The sequence below is a fragment of the Meleagris gallopavo genome, chromosome 22 (genome assembly GCF_905368555.1).
Source record: "Meleagris gallopavo chromosome 22, MGAL_WU_HG_1.1, whole genome shotgun sequence".
Lineage (NCBI taxonomy): Eukaryota > Metazoa > Chordata > Aves > Galliformes > Phasianidae > Meleagris > Meleagris gallopavo.
The window spans coordinates 8603547-8616665 of record NC_139425.1 but is presented as its reverse complement, the minus strand read 5'-3'; the positions used below and the strand labels follow the sequence as shown (position 1 = coordinate 8616665).

Sequence of the window (13119 nt, the reverse complement as noted above, 5' to 3'; positions counted from 1 at the left end):
GGCCTTTGCTGACACTGTCATGCCGCCTGTCCCAGCTGCAGGGCCCACTGATCCTTGTCTCCTGTTCCTCCTTGATATTTTAGTGCCTCAAGCAACAGTGCTGGCCTGCTCTGGGACAGCCAGCTTGCAGTCTGCAGACCTTCTTCAGTTGCTACACTGGACTCTTAAATGTAGTGGCTGAGGGCTCTGGTTTACAATCTGTAAAAAAATCTTTATTGGCTGCTGAGAATTAACAAACCTTCTGCAACTAGATCCAATAAGGTTTATGAATCAAGGCACAAAGACAATAAAACAGTTCTATTTGTGTATTTAAATAAGAGAGCAGGGCTTAAGAGGTACATTTGCATATGAAATATGGCAGATGATACTAATTGGGAACATATAATTTCACTTATACTGAGTGGGAATGTGGATACAATTACTCATTTTTCACTCTTGGTTTTTTTGTTTGTTTGTTTGTTTGTTTTTGTAATTGCACCATAAAATGTAGTTTCCAGTTGTTTTTTTTTTCCTATTACAATTGTTCCTACATTGAAATTGATAATCTCTATAGTTCAATTTTTTTTTTTTTTAATTTTCAAAAAACCCCTCATCGTTTATAAACAATATAAAGCTTTGGACAAAGAACTTCAAATATATACTAATATAGACCATTAGTTGTTAGCCACAGGACAGAAAGCTACGGCACAGCAAGTATTCATACTGTTTGGAAAGAGCTTTTCATCTAGCTTAAATCAAAGCAATCAGTCAAACACACAAAAAAAAAAAATAATCAAAACAACACCCAACCCTCTCAACAAATTTATACTTAGGGAAAGACAAAACGTTCCAATTCTATTTCTTATACATCTGAATCAGCCGCCTCGTGAATCTTTCCTTTAGATTCTTGTTCCTGATTCTTGTCAGCTCCTCCCTCAAAAGGTGGAGTTTCTCAGGAGACCTCCATAAAGACAGAGGGAGGAGGAGAGTACCCCTCTTTTAAAGGGTTTCCTGAGCTTACTATTGAGGGAAGTGTACCCTGGATAAAGAGACACGTGAGAGCTACTCTAACTGCTGTTTACAGGTGAAGAGCAAAGATTAGCTCATAATTGTTTTTTAAACAGAATAATATGCTAAGTAAACCAAAAATGTGTGAGCTGCTATTTGGTGGAGTGCGTGATTGTGCAGTGATGACACTGGTTTTTTCACAGATTGGGATATTCAGCTAACTGCAACAGTTTGTCCCCTCTTTTTTTTGTCCTTTTGTTGTCTCTAAGCTGAAGAAATAAAAAAAAAAAAAAAGAGCCAGTAACTATTCCTGTTTTGTAGTCCTGTTTTGGTAAAAAAAAAAAAAAAAAAAAAAAAAAAAAAAAAAAACTGCTGACTTTCTTTCTCTCCAGACGTTTTCAGGAGTAGGCCTTTTTTATGACTTTTATGTTAACAAAAATAAATTTGTAACCTATTTGCAGGGCATTGTGATTTGCATGTTCTTTTTTTCCTTACCTATGCTTTCCTCAGCATTTTGACGGTAATGTCAAACTGGTTAGAGATAGAGCTTTTGTTTGAGAGAAGAGGCTTTGTAACAACCTAAACTGTAATTTGCATAGCTCTTCTTTGTTAAGCTTCACAAATATGAATACTCTTTGGTAAAATATCTCTCTGTTCATCCAGTTTTTATATACAAAATGATATAGGGGAAGCCTTGCAGAATTAAGTACCCAGAGGATATGCTACCTTGACACCTGCAGTATCTGTACTGGCTGATGTGCTGGACTCTGGGGACAAGACCTTTTTCTGTAAACCAAAAAAGGTAAAGCTGGAGCACAGCCAACAAAAACTAGTCTCTTCTGACTTGAAGTGATCAATATTTATGTTAAAAAGCAATGGAGTAGGGATGAGAACTTGCTCATTGGCTTTCATCTCTACTCTTTTACTGGGCTAACTCTATCTCTAGTTTTTACCTGTTGTTTTACCTGTTGTTGTTTTCTTGTTCTTAACAAATAAATAAAAATACATTTAGAGAAACCCTAGGGATAGTCAAGCACAGATGAATTTGCTGCAGAAGAAAGTTTCAGTGTATTGACTGCCTAATGGTAGACAAAATCTGGGAAAGCAATGGAAAAAGGTTTTAAGGAGAGTAGTGCTGAGGGCTTGGTAAATATCCTAGCATAAGCTTTTCTGGTACTTAAGGATAGATGGATAAGGTGCTTATTAAACTGTTTTAGAAGCTAATTGATATGCATTAATCTTTTCGCTAGGATTTCTCGGCAGATTTGTGAGTTGTTTTTTTTTTCAGCTCAAACTATAATTACCTTTCTGTTAGAAGCTACAGTTACATTTTGCAAGAGAAGACAAACCACCCAGGAGTAACTTCCCTAAATGAAAGGAAATCAGGCTTTAAAATTGGATAACAATGGGGAAGGGAAAGGAATCAAATGAAGCAGAGAAAAAGCTGAGGTGCTGAATGTACTGGTCAAGTGAAGGTGACACAGGTGTTCAGTCAGCAAGGATAGATAATGGACTTGGTGAGAAGGCAGTCTTTAAAATAAAGATGTAGGGGTTTTGTGGGATGAAAGCATTATGTGCTTTAGTTGGTATTCACTGGGTGTGCAGGCTGAGTTAATTATTAAGATGATGCAAGCCTCTTAACAAACGTGTAAAAGCAGATTAATGCTTATTTCACTGCTCGGTCCCCATTCACTACTGATGTGCTCCTGCCTGTTTTGCACATTCCCTTTCCCTTGGTATGGATTCCTTATTATGAGCACTAACTGGATGCTAGTTGACCACTGATATCATTAGCTTTTTTTCAGGCATAAATCACAGAGGGGCTTGATCTACTACATCAAAAGGTATTTATTTCCATTCCACGTGCGAGAACAGCTCTTCTCCCCGCCCTTGGGCTGAGGGCAGGCAGTGAAGGGCCGCGGGTTTCCCGCCCAACGCCAGCTGTGAGGGAGCGCGCGCTGCTGGGCCGGGGGGAGGAGCTTGAATCGGCCGAAGTCCTCCGGGAGCCGTGCGCAAAGCGAGGCGCGGTGGCCGTTCTAGGCAGCGGTTGGCCGCCATATCCGTCTCTATGGTAGCGGGGGAGGAGCGGCCCCGCCCAGCGCTCTGGAGCCGTTGCGAGAAGGAAATGGCGGCGCGGCGCGGCTGAGACCTTCGGTGGCGGAGGCGAGATCCCGCACCCACTCCCTACGGTGAGTGAGGGAGGCAGGGGAAGAAGCACCGGCGAGAGGAGGAGAGCGGGAGCCGGGCCGCCGCCGAGGCGGAGGGGTGGCGGAAAAGGGATGGCCGCCACCTCAGGCCTCGGGGCTCGACGAGAAAATGGAGGCGGGCGGGCGGTGCGGGCCGGGTGGCCGCAGGGCTGCGGGGGGGACGGGGCGGAGGGGGGAGAGGCGGCGCGGCCCGTTTCCAGGGGATCGTCGGTACGGCTGCGGGGCGAGGGCACGTCGGAGGCTTGGCCCGCTTCCAGAGGAGGTCGGCGACACATTGCGGGGGCCCCGGAGGAAGCCCCGAGCCGCCGCCCCGTGAGCTCCTAACGTGGTTGGGCCGCGGCGGAGAGGACGGCCTCCGCGGGCGGAGCGGGCAGGAAGGCGGGCTCCTCCATCTTGGGGGAGAGACGAGGAGAGGACGGGCGTGCGATGAGCCGAGCGACGTCACTGTTCGAGCTGACGGCGGCGAGATTCTCTGTGACGCTACAACCGACATAACCGCCTTTTCGGTCCCGTACAACGAATCCCGCTACCGGACGAGCGTTTCTCCGCCGCTGGTCCGTTAGGCGGCCGGGTGCGGGCGGAGCGCTGCTGCTCCGGATGCCGCCTGAGGGCTGCCGGGGCTCGGGGTGGGTCCTGGCACGGGGTTACGGGATTTGGCGCTGGGTGATGCAGAAGGCTCCTCTGTGGTGAGTTCAAGGAGAAAAGCAGAATTTTAAGATGTGCTGGTGTCTTGTAGAGCAAGGAGAAAGGGGTTGCATCAGTAGGTAGTTAATGCCAGTATTGTATTGAATGTTTATACTAGTCAATGTCTGGTACTGTCTACCTTCCTCCCTCCCCACTGATGTACTTCAGTACTGTTCCTTGGAGGTAATAATGTTTTAGAGCTGTTTATGTGCCTTGCACAAAGCTATGCTTTGAATATGACCAAATTCTGTTTTGTACAGTTATCCAAGCAATAGCTCCATTTTTAGTAGAGGGTGAATAAGATCCTATCGTCTTAGCTTGTCATTTTTAACTTGGGAAGAACACTTCAGTCTCTTTAATAAACTGAAAAATGTATATGGATTACACTCTTCTATATATTCAGTACTTATAAACAGTGTAATGTTCTTGTTTTGTTGCACTGGTTTTGTTTCCTTTTTTTTTCCTGGGAACTTCAGGATGGGAAAAAATGTTGATTCCTTTCATTTAATGTGCAAAGTTGTGTAGCATTCTTAAGATTCTTTTTAAAAATTATTAATATTTTAGACTCCAGATAATCTTTTTGAGACTGCAAAGGTAGTTCTTTTCAGTGCTTAACCATCACAGCCTTGTTTAAGTATATTCTTTGGAAGTTGATATTCAGCTGTCTTTTAATTTTATAGAAACTTTTCCACTTCTTACAACTATTTTATATAAGAGTTTTTTTTTTTGAAGTGCTAGTGTCAAGAAGTGTAGCTTCAGTTATGCCTTGTTGATACATTTATAAATGAAATTTAGCAGCCATTTAAGCATTTGGATTGCTGAATAATGAAAAAAAAGTCAATATGTAGTTAGTTAGAACTGTACAAGTGTAGTATTTACTATGTTAATTGTAACAGATATTTGGGGTTGTGCTTTGTGTTTTATGTACTAAGTGCTTGTTATCATTTTTTTGACATTTCAAGCTTTCTAGGAGCAAATACAGAAGTATGCTCCAAATAGCTGTTGGGAGTTAGGCCTTAAAATGTTTTCCTTTATGGTTGCAGGAAGATATTGCACAAAACTTTGGTGGAAGAGTAGTGACTTGTTTTAGCCTTCAGCCTGCTTTGATTTGCACAAGTCCAGTGACTTGCAAATTGGATAACATTTGAATTCAAGACTAGAGTTTTAGTATTTTTTCCAAATGTTTTGATTTGATTTGTAAGGGATGTTTTAATTTCTGTTGGTGTGCAGATGAACATAATTTTCCTGCTGCAAATTTGTATACTTTGTATACAACAAAGTATTTATTGATTAAAAAAAAAATTAAATTGTAAGTTGATGCATACAATTAATATAATACATTTCTGCCATATTGTTCTTTGAATTTGAAAAACAAAACAAAACCAACAGGAAAATATGAACAAAACCCTCAAACTTCGAAAAGCAATGCTTAAAAGCACAAAACAGCAAAGAAAATTGAGTGTATTTCCAGTGTGTATGATGGACTTGATGAAAGATATTGTTTTAATTCTGTTTTAAGATTTTTCTGGGAGTAGATTATATTATTTAATTTCAGTTTAAGATTCTGCCTTTTAGAGTTTTAACTGCATGCTTTTAGTTCTGTACAACCTGAAACTTCAGCCAGAAATATTAAGTGGGGAGAGGAAGGGGAAGGATTACAAGGATTAGGCTGGAAGATTATGAAATGTAACTGATAGAAATGGAAGGAGACAGGACTGTACTAAGCAAGAGTAAGACTAGGTGGTTTCTTGTTGACAGAAATGGTAATGTCTGTCTGTGTTAGTTTTACACTCTGAGCTTTTTTTGCCTAATGTCTCCTGTAGTACTTCAACTAGTAGGACAGTGGCAGGAAAAGTAAATTTTACCCCATTTATGCAGGAATTGCTCTCAGTCCTCCTCTGTAGGACCATTTTAAATCCACTGTCAAGTACACTTTGAAGATATTGGTTTAAAGGTTGTATTATATAAAAAAATGATAGTAATACAACTTAAGAAATAATAAAATAATGAGTTTCAGTAGAGTTACTCTTAAAAGCATTGATAGATGTCAAAGTTAACTAGTATCTTAAAATTCCCACTAGGAAAGACACAAAAATTAAATGTGTATTTAGTGTGTTCTTGTGGTAAACCCTAATTGAAATTGATATTTGAACTGTTGACTGTGTAGTAACATAATCAGTATACTGTAATTAATGTACTTGACTATATGCTGAAGGAAAATCTTGTGCTTTTTATGTTATATAATGGCACCTTTTTGATGGTGTGAGAATGAAGTTGATCACCAATTTCAGACGTATTATGGCTCACTTTTTACTTCATATAAGAAAGGGAAAAAGGTGTAAAAACAAAGCATTTTTCTTCAACAGCTGGGCTGGTAGGATCAGAAATTGTAATCCTGCAGTTGCTCTGAGTCTATTTCTGTACGCTTGGTTCTGCTGACAACTGTGATTAGACATGCCAGAGGATACAGATAGGTTAGTGTAAAACTAAAGTTTCTACGTATGTTTTAGGAAGTATAATTAGTTTATGCATTATAATAGTGCCAATTTGAGGAAAAGTTTGCACAGCTTTGCTAATTAGTATAAAGCTATAGAAGGAGAAGAGGGAATTTTAAGTATAATGTAAATATTCAAGCTGAAACTTGATAATTCTGTATGTGCAGTATTGTTAGACAATTAAAAATAAACAAGCAAGGGGATCTTGAAGGGTTAAACTGTTTCTGTTCACTTAACAACCCAGTATTCATAAGTCACAAGAAAGAACTAATTTCATTGGTATTTCAGTGGAGGAATATCAGATGGTGTGAATCAATTTTCCAAAGCTCTTTGTTTCCTTTGCAGTTGCTGAAAATACATTTTCAGTAGTGCTGAAGAGGCCAGGTTTTGTAGCAGAAGTTGAATGTTTTTTTTTAAAAAAAAAAAAAAAGGTGGTATGTATTTGTAAAATATTTCCATTCAAAGTGGTGGAAAAGGAATGGTAAAGATTATTGTGTAGTGAGTAATAACCAATGACAATCTAAGTTTGTAGTTGATGTCTCTGTTTGCTAAACGTAATTGTGGCTTACAAAATTGGCTTCATGGTTTTGAAGCCATAAGGAGACTTTTTTTTTTTTTCTTGGAATACAAGCTTTTGACCACAGGAAGGTGCTTTCACCCCCCTGCTTTTTATATAAAAGGGAAAAAAGAGCAGAAGTGTCTGTGCTGCTTGGGATTGTTCTTACAGTGGTTCCTAATGTTCTGTTGGCTGTGTCATTTTTGCTTGTACTGTTCAGACCTTGAGAAGAGAGGTAAACCTGATAAAAAATTTCACACTTATTTTTGTTGCTTTGGGTAAAACACTCTTTTTAGTGGTTTAGAGTAGATGTGGGATAAGCTTGAACAAAAGAGTGTGAAGAAAAGCTTTAGGTGGTATTACAGGAAGAGTAGGAAAGTTAAATGTTAGTTTGGTAGTAAGCCATTAAAGTCTCTGTCTCATGTGTGAAGCTGTGGGGTAGAAAATACCAATCACATCTCTATAATATTTTTTTCTTAGTTCCCGTATCCTTAAATTGGAAACACTAAAATATCAGCTCTGTTTATTGAAGTGATTATGGACCTACACTTTGGAAGCTGTGCAAAATATGTCGGAGTGCCTTAAGTTGAGGTTTGGCTTTTATTAAAAGTCTGTCGGTAACGTTGTTGGTTACAATTCCTTTCCCAGCTGTTAACAGTTGGCAGACACTCTCATGTACACAGATAGATTGGACTCTGTTGATGTAGCTTTATTCATTCAGAGAATGTGTGAACTTGCTTCTTCCTGAGATAAACCTCTTCTTTACATAGGAGGGCCTGTACTGATTTGTTGGTAGAGCTTTCAAATTCAGTGTGCAGCTGCACTGATGAAGCTATATTACACTGAAATGGTGCATACCTGCCACCCCACCCTGTAAAAACAACATACAGGTGAAAGTACAGATTTAATGGTGCCATTACCTCTGTGTGAGGAATATATACCACTGCTGTGTTGATTAGGAACTTGTACCCCTTAATGTTTCTGACTTGTGCGATTGTGATGGTGAAAATCTATAGTACAGATATTTTCATAGTTCTGTTAAGTAGAATTTTAATGTTTGCTAGGACTCTGGTGGACTTGTTGCTAAAGCACCTTGAAAGCTTCTGTGAGAAATGGGTGTTTAATTGAATTTAGCTGTGAGAAGTTCATTTTGGTGAACCTACTTGTTCAGGAAAATAATCTTACAATACTTAGTGCTGTGCTCATTCTGCTGCATTACAGAGCGGTTCATCTTTTTTTTTTTTTTGAGTGCAGTCCAATAGAAGTAGGATATTTCCAATGTTTTTCGTGGGAAAATTATTTTAAAGCCTGAGATATCCAAATAAACTTAAGTCTGTATTTTGTGTTGCATAAGCCAGAGAGCTGCTTAAACCACTTGTTTTAGTTGGGTAGCTGTATTATTTGGAGTCTTACCATTGACTGGAATACACTGTGTGTCTGTGGTAACATGGTTTTGTGCTTACACATAAAATTCAATGCTTCCAGAGGTGCCACATTCACTGCCTGTGTGCAGGACTGCTGTCCTGTTTGTGGCAATGACTTTCTTAGACTCGTGTAAGGTAAGTGAGTAACCTGACACAAATCATGGGAGGGAAGGGATGATGGTGTAGACACACTGTAGAGGGATTTAAAATAATGAATGGCTGAAGCAGTTTTAATTTGGAAAAGTTCTTTATTATAAGAGCAAACACCAAATGAAATATGGTTCTTGTAATAAATGTATTTTTCTACATAAGCTGCCAAATTGGTTTCGTTTCCTAGTGGATTTTGTTCTGTTTCTTGGTATCTTTCAGTGGAGAAACTGATCTTCCAAGGGTACAATTCTCCCCTCTCCTGCAGTGCATCAGTTTCTGTCTTGGATCAGCATAATCTCACATCAGTTGTTTGTTCTCCTTCATTGCTTTTGTTAGGAGTTTAGATGGGGTGCTGTGCAGCACTTTCCAGTTACTGCAGTTGGGCTTTGTGAATGTTGTTGCCTGTCTTTGTAAAGGTGGGTGGGCAAGTGAGGCAGAAGGACAGGAGCTCTTAGTGGATGTAGTACGAGATTTATGGATGTTGTTGCTGCCATCTCTGATGAATAAATACCGTGTCTTGTACGTGGGATTGGAATACTTCTGTGGTAGTAAGTGCTACCTTGAAAGTACATCTTGATGCTTTGTGCTGTTGTGTGCAGAGTTGATATTTGCCTAGATATATTACAGCTTCATGCAGCTTAAATTTCTTCTTCAAGAACGTCTGTTCTTCCTTTCATTAGTGTGGGGGTATTTATGAGGAATATGGCTGTATTAGTGAGCTGTGTGTTACTGAATATGCATTGTTGAAGTTAGAGTATGTTAATGTGTTCATTTTTTTCAACGGGAAAAAATGTATTGATTCTGAATAGGAAGAAGTTAACTTCTGCTTCTGAGCTGTTAGTACTGCAATAGATTTTTGCAGCATTATTTTTTATTGCTTTTTATACTCTTACATCTAATAATAAGCAGTGAAGAACACTTAAGCAAAACTGTGTTTTTAACCACTTTTGAATGTTGAATTTTTACTGGTATAAAATGTATTTACTAAGAATGTCTGGGCTCCTGACCTTGAACCACAGTTTATCTGTTGCAGTCAAATAGTGAGATAGTAAATTATTCAGGGAGTGGAGTTGGGAAATATAACTCAAGTCAGTTTCTCACATGTGGAGTTAAGCGTTGTGGTCACTGCCTTTCTCACTTTGCTGAAGCAGTGTTCCCACTTCACAACTCTTGGAAAGGCAATTTCTTTCAGAAGCAAAGTATCTGAACGAATAATCAGTGGGTACATTTTATGTGAAAGTAGACTAGGTTCTAGTTGAACATATAGGGGAAAAGATGGTGGTACACTGTGCAGTCAAAGCTTTCTTAGCATAGGCGTATCCGTTTTGTCAGAACTGTACATGCTGACATACACCTGCAGGTGTCAGGGACTCTTATCAGCCCTGAGATAGGTGTGGACTGAATGAGTCCTCGAAGTGGTGGAACACATCACATTTACAGTCAGTATCTGTTGTTTTCACGTAAGTAGTCTGTCTTGCATTTTTCCTGGAGGAGCAGGTGGAGAGAACTGCACTGCAGCCATGTGTGTATGCAGCTTTTTCCATTGCTAGTGATGAACCTACTTCCTGCTGTTCTTAGGGATCAGCGAAGTTTACCTTTTCTCTACTTTCTGAATAAAACTTCTGAGCTATGTAAGTGATAGGTTTTGCCTTACTGACTTCCTCCAAGCTGCTTTTGTGATGCTTGTTGATGCAAAGGATCAATTTTGCTAATGTGAAGTAGAAAGAGTGCAAGTTTTCACCGATGTCATCTTTGACAAGCTGGGGACAAAAAGAAATTTTCAGTGGAATTAAGCATCCGACTGGGAGTGACATTAACTGAACTATACTAGCAGTTTGTTTTATTTGCATCAGAAATGATGTCCTTATTTGACTTCTCAGACAATCACATGATCTGATGTGATAATTAACCTACTCACTTAAGAATTTTTGAAATCTTCTAGTTGAAGTTAGTATCTTAAGTCAGGGCCGAGACTGTTTTCTTGTCTGGATATAAAGTTGAAATAGGTGACTGATTAATGGTACTTGCTTTTAATAGCTTCTTAAAAAAAGACTTTTATTATGCTTTAAATTTCTTTGTGGATGAAATACCTTTCTGTATTCCTATTAGCTCTAGCTTTTGGGAAGTTGCTGAATCTTATGTTGATCCTTTCCATTCTTGGAGATCACTGACTTGTCTTTGGGTCCTAACTTTGAGTATTAATGTGTCTGAAGCATTAACTGGTGTTTTAGTGGACTTAGCAGAGCAGCCAATAACTGTGAATTCCTGTTAGAGCAGAAGTAAGCCCCCATTGTTAAGTAACAGGGCTAAAGGAATCCAGTCCTGCAGGTGCTCAAGTCTGTAATGTGTCTGAGTATGCAGTTAACCTCATTTTCTGTGTTTATGTGGGGTATGTTGTATTTGATTTTGAAATGTCTCACATTTTTGTATGGAGATTTAAAGACACATAAGGAGATGAAAACTAATCTGGATGTCTTGTTTGGACTAAAACACTTATGCAGGATATTTGTATAGCCTGTAATTTGGTAGGTTTGGGAACTTGTACAGATTACAGCATATTGTTTGAACATGGAAGAGTAGCTCTCATCTAAGAACACACAGTAAGAGGTGTAGGATACTTTGCTAAGTGAACCCATTAATAGGGACTTGCACTAAAGAGAAGATAAAGAGCATTATTTTTTAATAAACAGATTCTTCAGGAATTAGATAGCTGATAAGCTGGAATTGGAGAATTTTCCCTGAATTTTGCCTTTGCTTTTTGTTTATACCCAAGTCCTCAGTTGAAGGAGAAACTCTTGGTTGCTCTTAATTCATGTTAAAGGTAATATTACTAAGTTGTCTTTGAATAGCTTTTTTTCAAGTCTTTGAATATCTTCTTTTCAAGTGAAATCTTCCCAGTTAATTGAGACAGGAAATTGATCATGCAATTAAAATAAGTTCTGTCTGTGGACAGATTGAATGCTTATTACCTTTTTAGGGCCAGTGAATTGGATAATTAAAGTAATTTTTAAATGAACCTTTGTCTAAAAAACAGAAACACAGAAAAGATGGGGAAATGTAGCTGTTCTTTGAGAAGTTTGTTTGGTCATCTTCAGCGTTAAGATGATAGTTACATCGAGGCATCTAGAACAGCTTAATTAAATGACCCTTCTGCAATTACAGGTATCTTCAGGTTGCCTGTCCTGCAGCTGCCATCTCTCAGCCATAGGTAACTTCTTGTAGCTGACTTCTTCCTTTTTTGTGCGTGATGTTTGTGATCTGTTTGGTCACAGAAATGGCAGTGCACAGCAATATGCTTCTGAGGTTTTGTCTCAGACAAGAAAAGAAAGAGGAGATTGTAGATTTTCCTTTTTTGTTTAATGTATGTAGTGTGTTTGTGAACAACTGCTGTCACAGTAGCAGGATTTGGAATTTGGGCTCTTGTTAAATCTGTTGCTGATACTTGTAGACTGGATGATACAGTATTGCATCTAGAAAGATGCTGAATGTGAGTGCTGGCTTCCCACTATTCTTCTCACTTTCTGAGAGTAATTGATCACACTGGAATTGTGAACTTCTATCAGATAAAGCTGTAATGCCATAAGGACTTCAGTGGTTTTACTGTTTTTTTTTTTTTTTTTTTTCCTTCAGCTAAAAAATTTACCTCAGCTTAGGGTTTTGTATGTTTTGTTTAGTGACAGTTTTGTGTGTGTTTTCTTAAAGTTATTTATTGTTTTAATGCTTAGGATACTTTGGTTGCTTCTGAAATTGAGGTCCAGGATGAATTCAAGTGCCTGAGGTTTTCAGGGGAGATCTGAGCATTCTCCTGCAAAGTAATAGAGTATGAAAAAACCTCTGTAAACGCTTTCTTGACCAAATACTATTTTTCAAGATGCTCAGTGTCAGCTTTTTGCTTTACTTCTAGACAAGTGACCATTGTTTCACTGGAGTGCTCACATTGTGGTTTGCAATCTTAATACACTGATCAGAGTTTGAAAAGGAAATCTTGGCTGAGGGGCAGCTGGGGAAGCACAGCTGGTTAAGGTGTGATGAGCTCTTGCTGAGTGGCAGCTGAGCTGTTGTTGCTGCTTAAAAGGGCTCTTGTTCTCTTATGTCTTTGCACCAGTTTTGATACTAATTCTTCATCCTTTCACCGAGGGGGGATGGTTGGGGGAAAGGCAGCATAATAGAGCAGCCTAAGTAATGTTAGCATTGCTCTTTGTTCTTGGTGGTCCATAACTGTGAATTGAATAAGCATTTGAATGCATTGTTTAATGAGGAACTGTTCTGTTATGTTACCATTTTAATCTACAAACCTCGATGTTCTATTGTCCAGGCTTACTTCATCTGTGAAATGGAAAGAGCTTTTGCCTTTTAAAGAAATTCATAACTTGTCTAACTTTATTTGTAAGTAGCCTTAAAGGCTTAAGTATTTTCAAAATGAGGATTGCTTACTTCAGAAGTTCCTAACCTAAGCAAAAAAACAAAACAAGAACAAACAAAAAAAACATTTATTATTAACACTTCGTTCTGCCCAATCTTTTTTTAAAGATGGTCTAAAGTTTTCCAAAGGCAGGTGGTATCCCTCTTAAAAGAGATTTTGGGGAAAGGCAGGAGGATACTTTCTTAGAAAACCA

The 13119-nt window shown here is 39.0% G+C and overlaps 1 protein-coding gene across 3 annotated transcripts in view; it reads left to right on the top strand.

Annotated features, from left to right (window-relative positions):
* The first annotated feature begins 2946 nt into the window (after positions 1–2946).
* DIDO1 (death inducer-obliterator 1) overlaps positions 2947–13119 on the top strand; it is a 47344-nt gene continuing 37171 nt past the window's right edge. For 2 of the 3 annotated variants that reach the window (XM_085241322.1, XM_085241321.1), the window contains exon 1: positions 2949–3176. The gene's annotated coding sequence lies outside the window, so the exon portion shown is untranslated. Of the gene's footprint in view, positions 3177–13119 lie in introns of all 3 variants that reach the window. The other variant, XM_085241320.1, reaches the window with a different exon arrangement.